This window comes from Hordeum vulgare, chromosome 3H (genome assembly GCF_904849725.1).
Source record: "Hordeum vulgare subsp. vulgare chromosome 3H, MorexV3_pseudomolecules_assembly, whole genome shotgun sequence".
Lineage (NCBI taxonomy): Eukaryota > Viridiplantae > Streptophyta > Magnoliopsida > Poales > Poaceae > Hordeum > Hordeum vulgare.
Genome location: NC_058520.1, coordinates 620,777,209 through 620,791,042, shown reverse-complemented (window position 1 = coordinate 620,791,042; position 13,834 = coordinate 620,777,209).

The window sequence follows — 13,834 nt, the reverse complement described above, 5'->3', positions numbered from 1 at the left end:
ATCATGTCACTTATGAATTGCATGTGATGTTAATCCTTTATGCACCTTATCTTGCTTAGAACGACGGTAGCATTATGAGGTGATCTCTCACTAAAATTTCAAGACGAAATTGTGTTCTCCCCGACTGTGCACCGTTGCGACAGTTCTTTGTTTCGAGACACCACGTGATGATCGGGTGTGATAGACTCAACGTTCACATACAACGGGTGCAAAACAGTTGCACATGCGGAACACTCGGGTTAAGCTTGACGAGCCTAGCATGTGCAGACATGGCCTCGGAACACATGAGACCGAAAGGTCGAGCATGAATCGTATAGTTGATATGATTAGCATAGAGATGCTTACCACTGAAATTATTCTCGACTCACGTGATGATCGGACTTGAGATAGTGGATTTGGATCATGTACCAATCAAATGACTAGAGAGATGTACTTTTTGAGTGGGAGTTCTTAAGTAATATGATTAATTGAACTAATTGTCGTGAACATAGTCTAATGGTCTTTGCGAATTACTATGTAGCTTGCGCTATAGCTCTACTGTTTCTTATATGTTCCTAGAGAAAATTTAGTTGAAAGTTGATAGTAGCAAACTTTGCAGACTGAGTCTATAAAACCGAGGATTGTCCTCGTTGCTGCGCAAAAGGCTTATGTCCTTAATGCACCACTCGGTGTGCTGCACCTCGAGCGTCGTCTGTAGATGTTGTGAACATCCGACATACACAACTTAGTGTAAGTTGCGGGATCTTGTATTACGGAACGAGTAAAGAGACTTGCCGGTAAACGAGGTTGAAATAGGTATACGGATACTGACGATCGAATCTCGGGCAAGTAACATACCGAAGGACAAAGGGAATGACATACGGGATTATACGAATCCTTGGCACTGAGGTTCAAACGATAAGATCTTCGTAGAATATGTAGGATCCAATATGGGCATCCAGGTCCCGCTATTGGATATTGACCGAGGAGTCTCTCGGGTCATGTCTGCATAGTTCTCGAACCCGCAGGGTCTGCACACTTAAGGTTCGACGTTGTTTTATGTGTATTTGAGTTATATGGTTGGTTACCGAATGTTGTTCGGAGTCCCGGATGAGATCACGGACGTCACGAGGGTTTCCGGAATGGTCCGGAAACAAAGATTGATATATAGGATGACCTCATTTGATTACCGGAAGGTTTTCGGAGTTACCGGGAATGTACCGGGAATGACGAATGGGTTCCGGGAGTTCACCGGAGGGGGGCAACCCACTCCGGGGAAGCCCATAGGTATTTGTGGGGGTCACACCAGCCCTTAGTGGGCTGGTGGGACAGCCCACCAAATCCTATGCGCCAAGGAAGAAAAATCAAAGGAAGAAAAAAAGAAAAGAGAGGAAGAAGTGGGAAGGGGGAAGGACTCCCTCCCACCAAACCAAGTAGGACTCGGTTTGGGGGGGGGGAGAGTTCTCCCCCCTGGCTCGGCCGACCCCTTGGGGTTCCCTTGGACCCCAAGGAAAGGTCCCCCTCCCTCCTCCTATATATATGGGGCTTTTAGGGCAGATTTGAGACGACTTTCTCACGGCTGCCCGACCACATACCTCCATAGTTTTTCCTCTAGATCGTGTTTCTGCGGAGCTCGGGCGGAGCCCTGCTGAGACAAGATCATCACCAACCTCCGGAGCGCCGTCACGCTGCCGGAGAACTCTTCTACCTCTCCGTCTCTCTTGCTGGATCAAGAAGGCCGAGATCATCGTCGAGCTGTACGTGTGCTGAACGCGGAGGTGCCGTCCGTTCGGTACTATATCGTGGGACTGATCGCGGGATTGTTCGCGGGGCGGATCGAGGAACGTGAGGACGTTCCACTACATCAACCGCGATCTCTAATCGCTTCTGCTGTACGATCTACAAGGGTACGTAGATCACTCATCCCCTCTCGTAGATGGACATCACCATGATAGGTCTTCGTGCGCGTAGGAAAATTTTTGTTTCCCATGCGACGTTCCCCAGCAGTGGTATCAGAGCTAGGTTCATGCGTAGATGTCTTCTCGAGTAGAACACAAAAGGTTTTGTGGGCGGTGATGTGCGTTTTGCTGCCCTCCTTAGTCTTTTCTTGATTCCGCGGTATTGTTGGATTGAAGCGGCTTGGACCGACATTACTCGTACGCTTACGAGAGACTGGTTTCATCGTTACGAGTAACCCCCTTTGCTCAAAGATGACTGGCAAGTGACGGTTTCTCCAACTTTAGTTGAATCAGATTTGACCGAGGAGGTCCTTGGATGAGGTTAAATAGCAACTCATATATCTCCGTTGTGGTGTTTGCGTAAGTAAGATGCGATCCTACTAGATACCCTTGGTCACCACGTAAAACATGCAACAACAAAATTAGAGGACGTCTAACTTGTTTTTGCAGGGTATGATTGTGATGTGATATGGCCAATGATGTGATGTGATATATTGGATGTATGAGATGATCATGTTGTAATAGAAATATCGACTTGCACGTCGATGGTACGGCAACCGGCAGGAGCCATAGGGTTGTCTTTATACTAACATATGTGCTTGCAGATGCGTTTACTATTTTGCTAGGATGTAGCTTTAGTAGTGATAGCATAAGTAGCACGACAACCCCGATGGCGACACGTTGATGGAGATCATGATGATGGAGATCATGGTGTGGCGCCGGTGACAAGAAGATCGTGCCGGTGCTTTGGTGATGGAGATCAAGAAGCACGTGATAAATGGCCATATCATGTCACTTATGAATTGCATGTGATGTTAATCCTTTTATGCACCTTATTTTGCTTAGAACGACGGTAGCATTATGAGGTGATCTCTCACTAAAATTTCAAGACGAAATTGTGTTCTCCCCGACTGTGCACCGTTGCTACAGTTCGTCGTTTCGAGACACCACGTGATGATCGGGTGTGATAGACTCAACGTTCACATACAACGGGTGCAAAACAGTTGCGCACGCGGAACACTCGGGTTAAGCTTGACGAGCCTAGCATGTGCAGACATGGCCTCGGAACACATGAGACCGAAAGGTCGATCATGAATCATATAGTTGATATGATTAGCATAGGGATGCTTACCACTGAAACTACTCTCGACTCACGTGATGATCGGACTTGGGATAGTGTAAGTGGATCATGAACCACTCAAATGACTAGAGAGATGTACTTTTTGAGTGGGAGTTTAGCATATAATTTGATTAAGTTGAACTATAATTATCTTGAACATAGTCTAAGTCCACTTTGAATATATTTGTGTTGTAGATCATGGCTCACGCAAGTGTCATCCTCAATTTTAATACGTTCCTAGAGAAAGCTAAGTTGAAAGATGATGGAAGCAACTTTGTAGACTGGGCTCGTAATCTTAAGCTAATCTTACAAGCTGGAAAGAAGGATTATGTCCTTAATGCTGCGCTAGGAGATGAACCACCCGCTACGGCTGATCAGGATGTTAAGAACGCTTGGTTAGCGCGTAAGGAGGACTACTCAATAGTTCAATGTGCAGTCTTGTATGGCTTAGAACCGGGACTTCAACGTCGATTTGAGCGTCATGGAGCATTTGAGATGTTCCAGGAGTTGAAGTTCATCTTTCAGAAGAACGCCCGGATCGAGAGGTATGAGACCTCCGATAAATTCTATGCTTGCAAGATGGAGGAAAACTCGTCTGTCAGTGAACATGTGCTCAAAATGTCTGGGTACTCAAACCGTCTAGCTGAACTGGGGATTGAACTCCCGCAAGAAGCTATCACTGACAGAATCCTCCAATCACTGCCGCCAAGCTATAAAATCTTCGTGTTGAACTACAACATGCAAGGGATGAACAAGTCTCCCGGCGAGTTGTTTGCGATGCTGAAAGTCGCAGAGTCTGAACTCCGTAAAGAACATCAAGTGTTGATGGTGAGCAAGACCACTAGTTTCAAGAGAAACGGAAAAGGTAAGAAGGGCAATTCGAAGAAGAGCGGCAAGCCTGTTGCCAATCCGCCGAAGAAACCCAAGGCTGGACCTAAGCCTGAAACAGAGTGCTTCTATTGCAAGGGTATGGGTCACTGGAAGCGCAATTGCCCCAAGTATCTGGCAGATAAGAAGGCGGGCAAAGAAAAATCAGGTATATTTGATATACATGTTATTGATGTGTACTTAACCAGCTCTCGTAGTAGTGCCTGGGTATTCGATACCGGTTCTGTTGCTCACATTTGCAACTCGAAGCAGGAACTGCGGAATAGACGGAGGCTGGCGAAAGACGAAGTGACGATGCGCGTAGGAAACGGTTCCAAGGTTGATGCAATCGCCGTCGGCACCATGTCACTTCAACTACCATCGGGATTAGTGATGAACTTAAATCATTGTTATTTAGTGCCTGCGTTGAGCATGAACATTATATCTGGATCTTGTTTATTGCGAGACGGTTACTCTTTTAAGTCTGAGAATAATGGTTGTTCTATTTCTATGAGTAACATCTTTTATGGTCATGCACCGAATGTGAGAGGATTGTTCATATTGAATCTCGATAGCGATACGCATATACATAACATTGAGACCAAAAGAGTTAGAGTAAACAATGATAGCGCCATATTTTTGTGGCACTGCTGCTTGGGTCATATTGGTGTAAAGCGCATGAAGAAACTCCATGCTAATGGACTTTTGGAGTCACTTGACTTTGATTCACTTGACACTTGCGAACCATGCCTCATGGGCAAGATGACTAAAACTCCGTTCTCCGGAACAATGGAGCGTGCAAGTGACTTATTGGAAATCATACATACCGATGTGTGTGGTCCGATGAGCGTGGAGGCACGCGGCGGATATCGTTATTTTCTCACCTTCACTGACGATTTGAGTAGATATGGTTATGTCTACTTAATAAAGCACAAGTCTGAAACATTTGAAAAGTTCAAGCAATTTCAGAGTGAAGTAGAAAATCATCGTAACAAGAAGATCAAGTTCCTACGGTCTGATCGTGGGGGTGAATATTTGAGTTTCGAGTTTGGTACTCACTTAAGACAATGTGGAATTGTTTCGCAGTTAACACCGCCTGGAACACCACAGCGTAATGGTGTGTCCGAACGTCGTAATCGTACTTTATTAGAAATGGTGCGATCTATGATGTCTCTTACTGATTTGCCGTTATCGTTTTGGGGTTATGCATTAGAAACAGCTGCATTCACTTTAAATAGGGCACCATCGAAATCCGTTGAGACGACACCATACGAACTGTGGTATGGCAAAAGGCCAAAGTTGTCGTTTCTTGAAGTTTGGGGATGTGATGCTTATGTCAAAAAGCTTCAGCCTGAAAAGCTGGAACCCAAAGCGGAAAAGTGCGTCTTCATAGGCTACCCAAAAGAGACAGTTGGGTACACCTTCTATCTCAAATCCGAGGGCAAAGTGTTTGTTGCTAAGAACGGAACTTTTCTCGAGAAGGAGTTTCTCTCGAGAGAATTGAGTGGGAGGAAGATAGAACTTGACGAGGTTGTCGAACCTATCATCCCTCTGGATGGTGGCGCAGGGCAAGGGGAAACCTCTGTCATTGCGACGCCGGTTGAGGAGGAAGTTAATGATGATGATCATGAAACTCCAGTTCAAGTTTCTGTTGAACCACGCAGGTCGACGAGATCACGCGCTGCTCCAGAGTGGTACGGTAATCCCGTCTTGACAATCATGTTGTTAGACAACAATGAACCTGCAAATTATGAAGAAGCAATGGTGGGCCCAGATTCCAACAAATGGCTAGAAGCCATGAAATCCGAGATAGGATCCATGTATGAGAACAAAGTATGGACTTTGGAGATACTACCTGAGGGCCGCAAGGCTATTCAGAACAAATGGATCTTTAAGAAGAAGACGGACGCTGACGGTAATGTGACCGTTTATAAAGCTCGACTTGTGGCAAAGGGTTTTTCACAAGTTCCAGGAATTGACTACGATGAGACTTTCTCTCCCGTAGCGATGCTCAAGTCCGTCAGAATCATGTTAGCAATAGCTGCATTTTTCGATTATGAAATTTGGCAGATGGATGTCAAAACGGCGTTCCTTAACGGTTTCCTTAAGGAAGAGTTGTATATGATGCAACCCGAAGGTTTTTTCGATCCTAAAAATGCTGACAAGGTGTGCAAGCTCTAGCGATCCATTTATGGACTGGTGCAAGCATCTCGGAGTTGGAACAAACGCTTTGATGAGGTGATCAAAGCATTTGGGTTTATACAAGTGGTTGGAGAATCTTGTATTTACAAGAAAGTGAGTGGGAGCTCTGTGGCGTTTCTAATATTATATGTGGATGACATATTACTGATTGGAAACAACGTAGAGCTTTTGGAGAGCATAAAAGGTTACTTGAATAAAAGTTTCTCTATGAAGGACCTAGGAGAAGCTGCTTACATTCTAGGCATTAAGATCTATAGGGATAGATCAAAACGCCTGATAGGACTTTCACAAAGCACATACCTTGATAAAGTTTTGAAGAGGTTCAAAATGGAACAGTCCAAGAAAGGGTTCTTGCCAGTGTTACAAGGTACGAGATTGAGTAAGACTCAGTGCCCAGCAACTGATGAAGATAGAGAGCATATGCGCTCCGTCCCCTATGCTTCAGCCATAGGCTCTATCATGTATGCGATGCTGTGCACTAGACCGGATGTTAGCCTGGCCATAAGTATGGCAGGTAGGTTCCAGAGTAATCCAGGAGTGGATCACTGGACGGCGGTCAAGAATATCCTGAAGTACCTGAAAAGGACTAAGGAGATGTTTCTCGTGTATGGAGGTGACGAAGAGCTCGCCGTAAAAGGTTACGTCGATGCAAGCTTTGACACAGATCCGGACGACTCTAAGTCGCAAACCGGATACGTATTTATTCTTAATGGGGGTGCAGTAAGCTGGTGCAGTTCCAAGCAAAGCGTCGTAGCAGATTCTACATGTGAAGCGGAGTACATGGCTGCCTCGGAGGCGGCTAAGGAGGGTGTCTGGATGAAGCAGTTCATGACGGATCTTGGAGTGGTGCCAAGTGCACTGGATCCAATAACCTTGTTCTGTGACAACACTGGTGCCATTGCCTTAGCAAAGGAACCAAGGTTTCACAAGAAGACCAGACACATCAAACGACGCTTCAACCTCATCCGCGACTACGTCGAGGAGGAGGACGTAAATATATGCAAAGTGCACACGGATCTGAATGTAGCAGACCTGCTGACTAAACCTCTTCCACGGCCAAAACATGATCGACACCAGAACTGTATGGGTGTTAGATTTATTACAATGTAATTCACATGGTGATGTGAGGGCTAGATTATTGACTCTAGTGCAAGTGGGAGACTGTTGGAATTATGCCCTAGAGGCAATAATAAATGTATAGTTATTATTATAATTCCTGTATCAAGATAATAGTTTATTATCCATGCTATAATTGTATTGAATGAAGACTCATTTACATGTGTGGATACATAGACAAAACACCGTCCCTAGCATGCCTCTAGTTGGCTAGCCAGTTGATCGATGATGGTCAGTGTCTTCTGATTATGAACAAGGTGTTGTTGCTTGATAACTGGATCACGTCATTGGGAGAATCACGTGATGGACTAGACCCAAACTAATAGACGTAGCATGTTGATCGTGTCATTTTGTTGCTACTGTTTTCTGCGTGTCAAGTATTTATTCCTATGACCATGAGATCATATAACTCACTGACACCGGAGGAATGCTTTGTGTGTATCAAACGTCGCAACGTAACTGGGTGACTATAAAGATGCTCTACAGGTATCTCCGAAGGTGTTAGTTGAGTTGATATGGATCAAGACTGGGATTTGCCACTCCGTGTGACGGAGAGGTATCTCGGGGCCCACTCGGTAATACAACATCACACACAAGCCTTGCAAGCAATGTAACTTAGTGTAAGTTGCGGGATCTTGTATTACGGAACGAGTAAAGAGACTTGCCGGTAAACGAGGTTGAAATAGGTATATGGATACTGACGATCGAATCTCGGGCAAGTAACATACCGAAGGACAAAGGGAATGACATACGGGATTATACGAATCCTTGGCACTGAGGTTCAAACGATAAGATCTTCATAGAATATGTAGGATCCAATATGGGCATCCAGGTCCCGCTATTGGATATTGACCGAGGAGTCTCTCGGGTCATGTCTGCATAGTTCTCGAACCCGCAGGGTCTGCACACTTAAGGTTCGACGTTGTTTTATGTGTATTTGAGTTATATGGTTGGTTACCGAATGTTGTTCGGAGTCCCGGATGAGATCACGGACGTCACGAGGGTTTCCGGAATGGTCCGGAAACGAAGATTGATATATAGGATGACCTCATTTGATTACCGGAAGGTTTTCGGAGTTACCGGGAATGTACCGGGAATGACGAATGGGTTCCGGGAGTTCATCGGAGGGGGGCAACCCACTCCGGGGAAGCCCATAGGTATTTGTGGGGGTCACACCAGCCCTTAGTGGGCTGGTGGGACAGCCCACCAAATCCTATGCGCCAAGGAAGAAAAATCAAAGGAAGAAAAAAAAAAGAGAGGAAGAAGTGGGAAGGGGGAAGGACTCCCTCCCACCAAACCAAGTAGGACTCGGTTTGGGGGGGGAGAGTCCTCCCCCCTGGCTCGGCCGACCCCTTGGGGTTCCCTTGGACCCCAAGGCAAGGTCCCCCTCCCTCCTCCTATATATATGGGGCTTTTAGGGCAGATTTGAGACGACTTTCTCACGGCTGCCCGACCACATACCTCCATAGTTTTTCCTCTAGATCGTGTTTCTGCGGAGCTCGGGCGGAGCCCTGCTGAGACAAGATCATCACCAACCTCCGGAGCGCCGTCACGCTGCCGGAGAACTCTTCTACCTCTCCGTCTCTCTTGCTGGATCAAGAAGGCTGAGATCATCGTCGAGCCGTACGTGTGCTGAACGCGGAGGTGCCGTCCGTTCGGTACTAGATCGTGGGACTGATCGCGGGATTTTTCGCGGGGCGGATCGAGGGACGTGAGCACGTTCCACTACAGCAACCGCGATCTCTAATCGCTTCTGCTGTACGATCTACAAGGGTACGTAGATCACTCATCCCCTCTCGTAGATGGACATCACCATGATAGGTCTTCGTGCGCGTAGGAAAATTTTTGTTTCCCATGCGACGTTCCCCAACAGTATGAGATGATCATGTTGTAATAGTTAATATCGACTTGCACGTCGATGGTACGGCAACCGACAGGAGCCATAGGGTTGTCTTTAAACTAACATTTGTGCTTGCAGATGCGTTTACTATATTGCTAGGACGTAGCTTTAGTAGTAATAGCATGAGTAGCACGACAACCCCGATGGCGACACGTTGATGGAGATCATGATGATGGAGATCATGGTGTGACGCCGGTGACAAGAAGATCGTGCCGGTGCTTTGGTGATGGAGATCAAGAAGCACATGATGATGGCCATATCATGTCACTTATGAATTGCATGTGATGTTAATCCTTTATGCACCTTATCTTGCTTAGAACGACGGTAGCATTATGAGGTGATCTCTCACTAAAATTTCAAGACGAAATTGTGTTCTCCCCGACTGTGCACCGTTGCGACAGTTCTTTGTTTCGAGACACCACGTGATGATCGGGTGTGATAGACTCAACGTTCACATACAACGGGTGCAAAACAGTTGCACATGCGGAACACTCGGGTTAAGCTTGACGAGCCTAGCATGTGCAGACATGGCCTCGGAACACATGAGACCGAAAGGTCGAGCATGAATCGTATAGTTGATATGATTAGCATAGAGATGCTTACCACTGAAATTATTCTCGACTCACGTGATGATCGGACTTGAGATAGTGGATTTGGATCATGTACCAATCAAATGACTAGAGAGATGTACTTTTTGAGTGGGAGTTCTTAAGTAATATGATTAATTGAACTAATTGTCGTGAACATAGTCTAATGGTCTTTGCGAATTACTATGTAGCTTGCGCTATAGCTCTACTGTTTCTTATATGTTCCTAGAGAAAATTTAGTTGAAAGTTGATAGTAGCAAACTTTGCAGACTGAGTCTATAAAACCGAGGATTGTCCTCGTTGCTGCGCAAAAGGCTTATGTCCTTAATGCACCACTCGGTGTGCTGCACCTCGAGCGTCGTCTGTAGATGTTGTGAACATCCGACATACACATTTCTGATGACTACACGATAGTTCAGTACAAAATACTTAATGGCTTAGAAGCAAGGCGTCGAAGATGTTTTGAAACGTCACGGAACATAAGAGATGTTCTAAAGAGATGAAATTGTGATTTCATGCTTGTGCCCTTGTTAAGAGGTATGAGACCTCCGACAAGATTCTTTGTCCACGAAGTAAAGGAGAAAAGCTCAATCGTTGAGCGTGTGCTCGGATTATCTGAGTACGACAATCGCTTGAATCAATTGGGAGTTGATCTTCCAGATAAGATAGTGATGGTTCTCCAAAGTTACTGCCACCAAGCTGTGAGAGCTTCGTGATGAACTGTAACATATCAAGGATAGATACAATGATCCTTGAGCGATTCGCGATGTTTGACACTGCGAGAGTAGAAATCAAGAAGGAGCATCAATAGTTGATGGTTAGTAAAACCACTAAGTTTTGAGAAAGGCAAGGGCTAGAAGGGATACTTCGTGAAACGGCAAAGCAGTTGCTGCATTAATGAAGAGACCCCAGATTAAACCCAAGCCCGGGACTAAGTGCTTCTTTTATGAGGGGAACGGTCACTGAGGCGGAGCAACTCTAGATACTTGGTAGATAAGAAGGTTGGCAAAAGTCGAAAGAAGTATATTTGATATACATGATGTTGATGTGTACTTTACTAGTACTCCTAGTAGCACGAGGGTATTGGATACCGGTTCGGTTGCTAAGTGATTAGTAACACGAAATGAAAGCTATGGCATAAACGGAGACTAGCTAAAGGCGAGGTGATGATACGTGTTGGAAGTGTTTCCAAGGTTGATATGATCAAACGTCGCACGCTCCCTCTACCATCGGGATTGGTGTTAAACCTAAATAATTGTTATTTGGTGCTTGCGTTAAGCATGAACATGATTGGATCGTGTTTATTGCAATACGATTATTCATTTAAAGAGAATAATGGTTACTCTATTTTCTTGAATAATCACCTTCAATGGTTTATTGAATCTCGATCGTTGTGTCACACATGTTCATGATATTGGTGCCAAAAGATACGAGGTAATGATGATAGTACCACTTACTTGTGGCACTGCCGCTTGAGTCATGTTGGTATAAATTGCATGAAGAGGCTCCATGCTGATGGATCTTTATACTCACTTGATTTTAAATCACTAGTGACATGCAAATCATACCACATGAGCAAGGCCTTGTTTTCATTGAGATGAAAAAGATAGTAACTTGTTGGAAGTGATGCATTTTGATGTATGCAGTCCAATGGGTGCTGAGGCACGTAGTGGATATCATTATGTTCTTACTTCAATGACGATTTGAGTAGATACAAGAGTATTTACTTAATGAATCACAAGTCTGAAATACTGAAAAGTTCAATTCTGTTTCGGAGTGAAGTTCGTCGTAACAAAAGGATAAACTATCTACGATATGATCATAGAAATGAATATCTAAGTTACGAGCTTTGGTACGCAGTTAAGACAATGTGAAAATTGTTTCGCAGTTCATGCCACCTGGAACATCATAGTGTGATGATGGGTCTGAACGTCATAGCCACGCACTATTTGGTATGGTGCATGCTATGATGTCTCTTATCGAATTACCACTATCGTTTATGGGTTATGCATTAGAGACAACCGCATTCACTTTAAATAGGGCACCGCGTATTTCCGTTGAGATTACACAATATAGACTGAGGTTTAGAGAAATCTAAACTGTCGTTTCTTGAAAGTTTGGGGCTTCGACACTTATGTGAAAAAGTTTCAGTCTGATAAGCTCGAACCCAAAGCGGATAAATGCATCTTCATAGGATATCCAAAACAGTTGGGTACATCTCCTATCTCAGATCCGAAAGCAAAGTGTTTGTTTCTAGAAACGGATCCTTTCTCGAGGAAAGGTTTCTCTCGAAAGAATTGAGTGGGAGGGTGGTAGAACTTGATGAGGTTATTGAACCATCACTTCAACGAGTGTGTAGCAGGGCGCAGGAAGTTGTTCCTGTGGCGCCTACACCAATTGAAGTGAAAGCTGATGATGGTGATCATCGAGCATCGAATCAAGTTACTACAAATCTCGTAGGTTGACAAGGTCGCGTACTACTGCAGAGTGGTACGGTAACCCTGTCTTGGAGGTCATGTTGTTGAGCAACAATGAACCTACGAGTTATGGAGAAAGCAATGGTGGGCCCGGATTCCGACAAATGGCTGGAGGCCATGAAATCCGAGAGAGGATCCATGTATCAAAACAAAGTGTAGACTTTGAAAGAACTACTTGATGGTCATAGGACTATTGAGTAAAGATGGATCTTTAAAAGGAAGATAGACGATGATGGTGATAAGTCACTATGAAGAAAAGCTCTCGACTTGTCGCAAAGATGTTTCCGACAAGATCAAACAGTTGACTATGATGAGACTTTCTCACTCGTAGCGATGCTAAAAGTCTGTTAGAATTATGTTAGTAGTTGCTGCATTATTTATGAAATATTTCACATAGGATGTCAAAACATTGTTTCCTCGACGGATTCCTTGAGCAAACATTGTATGTGATACAACCAGGAGGTTTTTTCGATCCTAAAGATACTAGCAAGTATGCAAGCTCCAGCGATCCTTCAATGGACTGGTGCAAGCATCTCGGAGTTGGAATATACACTTTGATGAGATGATCAAAGATTTTCGGTTTGTACAAGGTTTATGAGAAACTTGTATTTCCAAAAAAGTGAGTGGGAGCACTATAGAATTTCTGATAAGTATATGTGGTTGACATATTGTGGATCAGAAGTAATATAGAATTTCTGTAAAGCATACAAGGTTGTTTGAAAGGAGTTTTCAAAGGAGTACCTGGATTGCGCTACTTGAACGTTGAGCATCAAAGATCTATGGAGATAGATCGAAAGCGCTTAATGGAAGTTTCAACAAGATCCATGCCTTGACAAGTTTTTGAAGGAGTTCAAAATAGATCAGCAAAGAAGGAGTTCTTGGTTGCGTTGTGAGGTGTGAATTTGAGTAAGACACAAAACCCGACCCCGACAGAATAAAGAGAATAGACGAAGGTCGTCTTCTATGCCTTGGCCGTAGAATCTGAAGTATGCCATGCTGAGTACCGCACCTGATGTGTGCCTTGACTCAAAGTCTGTTGAGAGGTACAGAGAGTGATCCATGATTGAATCACTAGCAGCGGTCAAAATTTATCCTTAGTAACTGATGGACTAAGGAATTTTTCTCGATTATGGAGGTGGTTAAAGAGTTCGTCGTAAAGGGTTACGTCGATGCAAGCTTTGACACTAATCCGAATAACTATGAGTAGTGAAACGGATTCGTATAGTAGAGTAGATATTTGGAGTATTTCCGAATAGCACATAGTAGCAGCATTTATAAGATGACATAAAGATTTGTAAACAACACACGTGTCCTAAAGTTTCAGAACCGTTGACTAAAACCGCTCTCACGAGCAAGACGTGATCAAACCCCATGACTATATGGGTGTTGGATTCGTTGGAATCACATGGTGATGTGAACTAGATTATTGACTCTAGTGCAAGTGGTAGACTGTTGGAAATATGCCCTAGAGGCAATAATAAATTAGTTATTATTATATTTCTGTGTTCATGATAATCGTTTATTATCCATGCTATAATTGTATTGATTTGAAACACAGTGCATGTGTGGATACATAGACAAAACACTGTCCCTAGTAAGCCTCTAGTTGACTAGCTCGTTGATCAAAG